Source organism: Pipra filicauda, unplaced genomic scaffold, assembly GCF_003945595.2.
Source record: "Pipra filicauda isolate LSUMZ 115617 unplaced genomic scaffold, ASM394559v2 scaffold176_size3548034_pilon, whole genome shotgun sequence".
Lineage (NCBI taxonomy): Eukaryota > Metazoa > Chordata > Aves > Passeriformes > Pipridae > Pipra > Pipra filicauda.
In genome coordinates, this window is record NW_024104283.1 from 1,558,173 (window position 1) to 1,568,950 (window position 10,778).

At 45.7% G+C, this 10,778-nt stretch overlaps 1 protein-coding gene across 1 annotated transcript in view; it reads right to left on the reverse strand.

Annotated features, from left to right (window-relative positions):
• Positions 1-9,013, reverse strand: part of SCML4 (Scm polycomb group protein like 4) — a 79,526-nt gene extending 70,513 nt beyond the window's left edge. The window contains exons 1-2 of the mRNA XM_027748118.2: positions 8,752-9,013; positions 7,926-8,086 (exon numbers count right to left, since the gene is read on the reverse strand). The gene's annotated coding sequence lies outside the window, so the exon portion shown is untranslated. The remainder of the gene's footprint in view (positions 1-7,925; positions 8,087-8,751) is intronic.
• Positions 9,014-10,778: the final 1,765 nt, after the last annotated feature.

The following is a 10,778-nucleotide window of genomic DNA, read 5'->3' on the forward strand; positions in this document are numbered from 1 at the left end:
AATTTGGATCTAGTCAGATGTAAGAAAGGGCTGTGTTTTCTGTTTTTCCTTTAGCATCACCCAAAAAGCCCATGTTCTTAGAGGGAAGGATATTTGCACAGGCTTAACTTCAGTTGCCTAACACAACTACAGCAACCCCCTGAGGAACACAACACATTAGGGTGTGCCCAATAAACACAGCCAAGGAAAAAGCAACAAGTGATAAATATCCCTGGATTATCAGACCTGCAAAGTGCCTCCTGAGCAGCAGGGCAACAGTGCCATGTGTACCCATGTGAGGCTTCTGTCTTTTCTGGCCAATAGGAAAAAGAATACGCTCAGCTCTGCACAGTGTGTTAGTGTTGTTGAGGGAGGTCTGGCAAGGAGAACAGTGTAGCCAGAAAGCTGGGAGCATTTTTTTCACCTCACTGCTCTCCCATATCTAAGACAGTTGAGGGGACAGCAACTACAGCTGAGATTTGACTGCCTAGTGTCAGTCCCAGTCTCAGCCCTCGCTAGAAAGCCGAGAGCACGGCTTCCATCCTGGCCCAGAGGCAATACGAGCTCCATGCTAACAGAGCAAAGGTCCACAGGAGGCAATCTGGGCACAGGGAGCTGTAGAAAGGACAAGTTTGGGTTAAAACATTCCCCTGAGAAACAGCACAGATCCACTTCACTGGGTCTTGCAGAATTTCAGTTTCAGCACCATGGGCTCCCTGACATTCCCTGTGAAACTCAGTCAAAGCCACTGTGCTTCTCCTTGGTGTTGCAGAGAAGCCAGAGACAAGCCCCAGCTCCCAGCTGCGACACCAGACACCCAGCTTCAGCCTTCACTGCATGCCCTTCCTGCCCCAGCTGCACAAAGGGTTTTGAGCTGAGCCAAGGGCACATCAGGACTTGCACCCCCAGGCATGTTGCTGCCGTTCACCCAGACAGAACAGGAGGGAAAGAGCTATGCAGAGGTGGAGCAAAGCCAGTTTCTTTCTAGAGCACAGCTTGCCCATGCCTGCAGCCTCCACAGTGAAGCTGGGCCAGTCCAGCAGTCCCCAAGGGCTCCAGGCAGCCAGCAGCAAAACTCCCAATGTTGCAGAGGGACATCATTTTTTTGGGAAGGCAGACATACACTGCATACGTGGGTAGAGCCAAGCCATGCTGCTCACGTACCCGCACAAATGGGGCTTCCCAAGTGAGAGACTAAAGGCAGGAGAGCCGAGCCTGCCAAAACCAGAAGGGTCACTGCAACCTCTCCTGAAAGGCAGCAGCATTGGGGCATGCAGCAGGGTCTTCAGGTGGGAAATGGGGAATACCTCACCCAGCTGCACAGGGAGCTTAGAAGGGACAGAGGAACCCATCTTCTCCCGGCTCTTGCATCCCACCCAGCAAAACTGTCCCCACTCCACAAGGAACACCAGTTCAGCAAGGACTCCACTCCAGAAAACTTCCTTCCCCTGTGTCCCACTGAAGCCTGAGGGGCTGCAGTCACCTCTGAGTGTGTGCCAGTTCAGATGAGGCACAACAACCTACATGACAAGCAGCACCCTCTCTTCCCACATTTTAAGGAAAAATGATCAAGTATCAACACCAGAGCAGTGTTTTAGATTGCTAAGCATCCCCTTGAATAACTAAACAGCAGTGAGTAACATGTATTTACATAGATTATGGTCTATTCCCCCATCGGAAGGCGATTTGTGTAGATAACTTCCATTAATGTTAAAGGGAGTCATTCACATAAATCCTTGGCACATTAATGGCCAACGAGCCTCCTCTGTGTAGTAGTTCATGTTGCTGCATTTAGTGAGCACAATATAAACGTGGCCAACTTAATATGCAAATAAATTCAAGTATTTTCTGAGCCATAAGAGACAGTTACTAGGCACATCTCATTCATCGTTTATAGGGAAATAGATGGAGGCTGCCAGTTGAAACTGGGAGATAAATACTGTAAACACTTTTTTGAGGCAACAGGGAAAAGGGTACTGAGTCTCCACATATACATAAATAACGATCATGAATAGTTTCTTGAAGACATCTTCTCTTCTATTTGTTTTTACTCTGTGTATGTGTCTTTACTACACATCTGCATTGAAGCACTATTTGTTGCATTGCTGTTGCTTGCCAGTGGCACTGGAGTCCCTTTCATCCCTCGGGGCCAGAGCAGGGCCATGCCCCATCCCCAGCTCGCACGCTCACTGCCTCCTCGGCAGCTGTAGGAAGGGAACGTGCTCACCTTGATGGGCCACCCACTGCAAATCTCTCTTTCCCAGCATCAAAATATGAGCCTTTCCTTTAACAGCATCTGGTGCAGGAAAGAGGAGGGAGACCTTTTTCGCCTTTTCTTCTCACAGATGTTCTCTTGAGAATCTGCACTGGCCATTCGCAAAACAAAAGCCCTCACCAGGTCTATGCTTTTCTAAGGCAGAGAACAGACATATTCTCTGGAAAACAGATCTTAAAAATGCATCAGATAAGGTATTACTGAAGTGCTCCTTCAGTTCTCTGTGTATGATTTTTAGGATACCATGCCAAATGGATGTGTCCTCCGCAAGACATTTTTTCCTAGTGGTAATAAATGGAGTAAAACTGTTTCACTTCTTTATTCTTTCAGATGGAAAACAAGAAAAAATTCTCTATCCATATTGCACAGTTCTGTAGGGTAGTTCCCATGCACATACATGCTCATGTAAATATGCAGATACATATGTTGAAAGAACTTATCTACCATTAGACTCGACAGCACTATTGGGCTGCAACCCTATTGGTGCTGTGAGGTTTTTTATGGGAGTCAGCAAAAAATGCCTAGTCTTTCCAGAATCCCCATGTTAGCTCTGATCTGCTGCATCTATCCAAGCTTGAGAGCACAGCATTGAAGGTATGTGGGTATCTTCCCTGCATAGCCATGTGTAAGCCAAGACAGAGAGGCTAGCACCACCACTGTGCTTGCCTGGCTGCCTGGAAGGACAGGTCAGGATGGCCAGGCATGGTGCCAGCTCAGCCTCAAACAAAAATAGTAGCAGAGACAAAAAAAAACCCAAAAAACCCCCAAGCAATCTCTTGGGTTCTTTAACATGAAATCTCCTCTTGTAATGTTGCCTTTTGTGTTTACCCTTATCTAAGACCGCAGAACTCCTCTTTCTGCCATTCAGTGCCTGACTCCTGTCAAAATCTCTTCTGTCCAACTATTGTCTCTGACCAGGTTTGAAGACCCCCTCCCAAATCTTTGCTCTCTGCCTCCAGTCATGTTTCTCTCCCCGCAGTGCCCACAGGTGCTGATGCTGTAAACCTCTGATTATACTCTGGAAATCAAATCATTTTACACACCAACTCTGTAAAATGGAGTCCCCATCACAAAGGAGCTTGTGCCCCTCCCAGTGTTGCTGTTCCCCCCTGCTGCCTCCCCAGGAGAGCCTCCAGTGCTTCTTGTAGCACGCAGTACTTGCCTTATGGCTCAGCTCTGCCCACTCTGCCCCAAAGTCAGGCTGCGCTGTGGGGTCAGAGAGGAGCGGGAGACACTTGGAGAGCAGAGATAGCCAAGACACTGATTTTGGGGCAAAGGGACAGGAAGTAGCAACCCAGCAAACAAGACCAGTGGTGGTCTCACTCCTACTTTTCCTCTCTTCTGCCTTGATAAGCTAGGTGTTTGAGTGACACATTTTCTCAGACTGGGAGTTTATAGAGTGCCTAAACATTTGTTATAGCCTCTTAGGATGACTACTACGGTGATTCTCAATGAATCTGCCCACGTCACAAGACAAGGTCTGGGTTAAAACCTACCTGCCTGTGGTATCCTCCCTGGCAGGGAGGCAGGCAGGCAGGTAGACAGGTAGGTGAGGTGAGGGGACAGCCTGTCATCACCATTAATGTCCTAAATGTCCTCACCATTAAATCCAAACCACTTTTCAAAGAAAAAGCACTCACACTGAAACCTTGGGTGGGTGACACATGGAGGAAGATGGGCTGAAAGAAGAAGGCATCTCGTACATTCCCTGCACCTCCCGCCAAGTAAAATACGACACGTTTTTGTCTTAGCGCCTTCACACCATTGGCACACAAGCAGAGACATGGAGAGATGAAAGCAAGCATTAGAAAAATGTATTTACATAACAGAGAGGTAGGGCAGCTCTCAGAGACCCAACTCGCAGCAAAAGGCACGTGCACACTTGCTCTCACATCCACGGAGCATGACACAGAGAAATACAGCTGATTTTTTACAAATTTTTAGAAATCACGGATGATGTCACAAGGAAACACCTATCCTTTCATGTGCTGTGGGATTACCCCTCTGTAACTCTCCCTGGGAAAGCAAAGCTTTCACAGGTGCCAGTAGAAGTCCAGCAGCTGAGCTGCTGCTACTCTCCAGCACCCTGTGCTGAGATGGGAGCCAGCGTAGAGAGTCAGTCATTGCTTCACTTCCAGATGGAGAGAAAAATATATCTCTACCAGAATGCATTTGGGATAGAGCTGCAGGTGGCCTTAGCCAGCTGCTCATCTCCCAAGACGGGATCTGGGAGCTGCAGCATGGTGGCAGGAAGGTGGGCAGCGCCTGCATGCGAGGACAGGGTTAACAAAGGAGTGAGACCTTAGACCTCCCTCTGCCCTGTACCCAGTGCAGCCCCCTTTCCTCCTGCCCCCAGCTGCAGCAGATCTGCGTGGGCACTGAGGGTCTGTGCACACCAAGATGCAGAGGGAAGCAGACCTTCTGTGAGGAGAAGAGTAACCAAAGCATCCAGAGAAATTTAGGGTCCAGCTCCGAATGCTCAATTTCAGTCACACGTTGTAAATGAAGAAAGTGCCAGGGAATACTCCTGGGAGCCCCATATATATAAATACTTGAAGCAACAAGAGCAACAGCTGGCTCCTGCAAAAGCTTTTGTCAGTCTGACATTCTGCATGCCAAGCATGCTGGTGTCCATGCATGTGCCAGGTAAGAGGAGCAAGAAACCAGAGGCATATTCCTGGCCGCACTGCCAACTAATTTGGGAAGGAAACCCCATCCTTTGCATCCCATACCCAAAGTGAACGGAGCAACAAACTCCTAGGCAGGGAGAAACACTCTAGCATTTATAGCACCATTTCTTCTGTATGATGAGAATCACCTTTAAAGATGGGGTCAGTATAAACTGCAGGGCAACAGCAAACTGTTCAGTTCAAGAGGAATTATTCATCCTTCTGTGGAACATAATTACACATCCAGATTCTCTCTGGGCAATCCTTTATTTGGGGCAAATTTACATTAGTTCCTAAAGGGAACAGCCAATCTTAATGACTTACAGGTTCATCATCTTTATGAGATTTTATTAAAAAAAAAAAATCAGAACTTTAAATCTTTAATTAGTAAATTATAACTTCACCTTCACTGCAAATCGCCTCTTCTCCATTCAGTCATTCCCATCCATAGAAAAATTTGGTACAAAGATGCTAGATTAGAGTATAAATTCTTTTCAATTTTATTAGTCAATAGCAAATTAGCCAGTACCTTTAGTGCACCCATATATCATGATTCTGTTTGGCAGAACAGTGTGTAATCTCCTGACACATAATTTTTAATGAAGTTTCTTCTTTAATATACAGTAAAATAAAGAGAAAATTTTGCTTCCTTTGTGCAGGAAAAAAAGTCCACATAAGGCAACTTGTTATGGCAGAATTAATACGTGTAATAATTTTTCCCTGCAAGGTGAGCCTGGAATATTTTTCTTTGTATAAGTAAACCAATTATTCTTCATTCTCACTGTAAGGGGATTCACCTGCTAAATGCTGCACCTGCTCTTAATGGTCAGCTGGAGAACTCAGATGGGAGTGTTTTATGAAAATAAAGCTGGCTCCTTTGCACCGTTTTAAAGCTCTAGAGAACTACTTCTGTAGGGCAGGATTCTATGGAATTAGGGTATTTTTTCTCTTTTTTTTTTAAGACAACATGTGGCCATTGAGTATACTTTATGAAAGTGAACTAAAATCCCCTGAAGATAACAGGGCTTTACCGACTTCAGTGTTATCAAATATAAACATTTTGCTTCATTCAATTTTTAACAGAAATCATTGCTGTCTTACTCTCATCAACTGAAGCTCTTCCTTACGTGAACTGTGCTTTTACGCCTCATATTTACTTGCCAGGTATGTGTGGGTTCCCATCATTTGCAGGAGGAGTGCCTCGGTCTTCCATTTAAAGTACACTGGAAGTCTCCAAACTAGTGCTAGGAACATGGGCTAGCCTTAGAGATGTGAGTTCACAGTAGGAAAGGAGCCCCTAAGTACCTCTGGGCAGAGCCCACTGAGAAGTGGTGATGCTGAGGAATTAGAATCATAGAATATCCTAACTTGAAAGGGACCCACGAGGATCATCAAAGTTCAACTTTGATGATTCAATAAATTAAATCATCCCATTTTCTATTATTGAGTTTGAGTTGGATCCTACCAGAGCTGGGTGCTGGGGGAGTCTGCAAGGACACCAGAGGTCCCAGCATGGCCAGGAATGAGAAGAATGGACACATCCCCACCGAGGGCAGACACTGTCCCAGCAGCGAGGTCCTTGTTCAGCTGCCTCCCTCCAGCAGCGCTGGCTGAGGGAGAGGGCAGGAGCCCAGCTGGCACGGCTTGCCTGTCTCCTGTTACCAGGCTTGAATGGACAACTGTCCCACACCCCACTTTGTGACTTCACTTTGCAACCTTTGATCATCTTGGTTTTCTTCCCTTTTTTTAATATTACCTACTTTTGAGGGAGGGAAAATGCTGGGGAGACATCTGTGTAAGGTCACATCTCAGCCTCCTGAAGCTCAGGGTATCCCCACATACCATGACTGGGTGCTATATCATGTTTCTCTTTCAAACTTTTTCTTTTTAATATGTAAAAAAACCCCAAATTTCTGTGTCAAACATGGAACTGAGGGAAAAATTTCCCATTGCAATTTCTTCTTTCTAGGTCCCATAGCCACCAACAAGCACCTCTATAGTCATGTGTTCCCAGTAGGTGAGAAACCTCATGGCAAGTCACTAATTGCCCAAGGAAGAAAATTGCCTCTTTTTACCCACTCTTCTCCACAAAACATAGGGAAGTACTTGAACTAAACATTTCCAATAAACAGAACAGAAATATCTGAGTTACTGTGCTCACCGACAAAGGATTTCTCAAGGTATACCTTCTGCAAAATTTCTGATCTCATTCAGCATATGTACTTTTCCTGTTGGTAGATTTTTTTCCAGTCCCTCTTCCACACTCCATCACTAAAAAACTCGTGTCCTTGGCAGCCTTTCTAATCTGAAGAACATGTGTATCAGCTAAATAACTTGTATGATGGGGCAGAGGCACTCTGCCTGATTGGGAAAATCAGTGTGACATCTGAATTAAAATACAAAGTCACCTGCGCCTGGAGAGGACTGGGAGGCACCTCGTCTAAATAAGATCACAAAATCTGAATCTGCTAATCTCCAAGCCATATCCTCAGCTGGTGTCAGATGAGGCTGAAGCCAAGGAATTTATGCTGATTTACACCAACAGCTGATTGCCTCGTGCTTAGCTGCACCAGGGACTGGCGGCACAATGGGATGGAGGATGCTCTAAGTATTCCTGTAGCACAAAGATAGTTTTTAGGCTGCAGCTCTGCTCCCACAAACATTTCTTTCTTTGCTTTACCTCTTCCACTATGCCTTAATTCAATTTGAAAAGACCTTGGTCTATCCTTGAGAAAAATGTCTTCATAAGCCTCTTTGAAATAAACCCAGAATTAAACAGCAATCCCCCTCCAAGCTGCGAATTCAAGCAACTTTCCTTCTGCAGCTCACCAGATTAACTTTATTCCTGCCACAAGTCCCGCATGCATCAATCCCAAAAGCAACTTCTTTCTTCCAGACCACTGCCATCAGAGGAGCCCCAGGCAAAGAAACCACCCCTCACAACCATTCATCAGCAATGGAAAGGGAGACAGTGCCCAGATCTCAAAGGCAAAAATACTCACTGAACCACGCTAGGCTTCACCGTCTGTCAGCGAGCAGTAGGCTGCAGGCTGGGATGGCAGCAGGGGCTTGAGAGCTAAGGAGGGACCATCAGGGTTAGCCAGGTGCCCCCACACATTGCATCCCTGTGCTCCGTCCTCTCTGAAAGTTAGCTTTAAAACACCTGAAAATGCAAACATAGACAACTGTGCTAAAGTGTGCTCCTTGGTATCTCTCATCTCATAAGTCTCGAAGGAAAGACCCAGCGTATAAACAGTATCACTCCCTCCAGTTTTCAGTTAAGGATAAAAATCCAACTTAGCATCTGATTTGAAGATATGAGATTATAATTAAGCTCATTGCTCTATGAACTATACTAAACCCCAGAATATGTGATGTAAATACTGTTTGCTATGTATACTGCAACATAAATGGCTTTTAAAATGGAAGAGGCATTTACCTGGCAGCAAAAAAAACCGCCTGAACCAACTTTTTTGGAAAAGCCCGAAGCCACACTTCATGCAGAGTGCTCTGTAGTTAGAAGTCTTCACCACCTCATGCACACACACACACACACACACACACGCACACACACACAGAGGCATACTCCCGCTGCCGCTGCCGCGCAGCACAAGCCGGCAGCATAGGCGGATCTGCTGCCCCTCTCCTCACACGAACTGTTCCCAGGGCTCAGTAAGGGTGTGCTTTGGCAAAGAGAGTCTCCAACTGAGGAACTGCAAAGTTACCACATACAGACAGGCAGAACAAGAACTGCTCCCACAAGGCTCGATGACAAACACCAGGCAGAGAAGAAGAAGAAGAAAAAGAAGAAGCATGCTTTCCCCTTACCTATTGCTTAGGCTAAAACACTGAGCAGAGTCTTTAGAGAGCCCAGACACTGGGACCCAAAGGGCAGAGGACTTTCAGCACTGTCACAGAGATCCCAGCAAAAGCCATCTTCTCCCTGTCTTTTAGCATAGTGTAAGTCTCCAGCAGCTCAGCTCTCCAGCTGCAAACATCTCATTAGACTAATGCATTCAGCACAGGCAGAAAACTCGATTTACCATAGCTACAGCAATGAATTTCCATTACGATGACAGCTTCAACCACATCATGTCCGGAAAAGCAGCCAACCACTGCCTTTTAAAGAACACACGCATTTAACACGCAGCAAACGAGGCCTGCGTGGTGGATTTCCTTTCTATTTGCAACTACTCTGAGAAAAGAAATTGCCATTTCTTTTTATTTCAAGAACTCTGCAACCTGAAAGGTAAAGGCATTTGGACTCTTCCCACCTTTCAACCCCCCCTCAAAACAGCACTATCTTTTGCAATACGGTGCATTGGGCTGCAGTGAGAAGAAGGGGTGTTTGCAACATTTCTGGTCTCACTACCCCTCCTCTGTTGCCATGGAAACCAGACTGTAGCATCAGCCCTTTGTCCCACTCCTGCAGCAGCCTGGCCTGATGCTGAGCTTATGTGATGTGCCATGGATGGGAAGGACCAGTCACTTAGTTTTGGATAATTTACGTGGAAATTGGGGGAATAGCTCTTGGAGTCTTTTTGCTGGCAACACTAATGTGTGTACAGTGTTGTTCACTCACACACATAGGTACTTGTACACAAGCACACAGAGTCAGCTCTGTGGAGAATATTACAGGTATGGCCAGACAATGATATCCGTAATATACAGAACTATCAGTTATCGCAACCATGCCATGGCATTTGGACAGAACGCAGGAGTGGCTTTTCATTGAATTTCCAGTCACTCATCACAGAAGGCACCAGATCTTCCCTTATTTAGCACAACACTAGCAGCTCTCACCATCAAAAAAAAATTTCTGCAGTACATACGATAAATAATGATCATAATAATCCTGCCATGCTCCACTGACTGTGCTAGATCAAATTATCCCAGCAAAGGGACTTGTCACAGTTGTTTGTGAGTGCTGCACAGCTCCCCGCTGCCCACTTCACATGCTCACATATATTGTTACTCAGTATTCATGGCAACCAAATGTGTTCCTCACCTCTTTCTTTCCAGTCCCATGAGTGCCTCATCAGACAGGCTTGCAGCCACAGCCACTGGTTCTGCTGGTTTCGTGGTTCCTGTATGGTTCTGTGCTACTCAGGCTTTATGGATTTTAGGAGAGTTACTTTCGACTTGCCACCACAAAAGATGAGATGACTGTTAAGCCTGTTTTATTTACCAAGGAAGAAGAGGAGAAGCAAGAAACTACAAATCCTGGACCATCTGTAGAATAAGCGCCTGGGTTTTGCTGGTGCCCCTCCCTGGCAGAGGGGAGAAGGGCAAGCACCTGCCCACCAGCGACTGCCCAAGGTGAGATGCTCAAGCTCATTCCGCCAGTCCCTTGCAAGTTCAGGAGGATGGTCAGGGTATTGTTTCTTACAGTCATGGCTAGAGAAAAACTCTGTACGTTTAAAGAAAAAAAACTCTGAGGTTTGGAAAATTGAGGATAAACAAAGTGGTATCTATTATCTTTTTTTTTTTGATTGCACTGCTATAAACTTGACAGACATTATAGGTGTGAAAAAATATATTCGCATATTCACACAGACTTGAAACAACTGTTTTCTGTCTCCTGCTACTGGTGTATGAAACCCATGGTGCTTGTGAACACACTGGGTAAGGAAGTACACAAAGGCTCCTCAGCCCAACCTTCATGCTGGCAAAGATCTGTAATCCCTCTTTTTCCCTCTTCTCTTTTTTCTTTTTTTTCAGTGGGCCAGCATTCATGGATTCCCACACCAGAGTAAAATAGAGGCAACTGAAACACCATGCAAATTCCTGTTTTAAGTTCCCTAACGGGATAAATGGGGAAAAGTACTAGTGATTACAAAAAATTGTGACAGGAT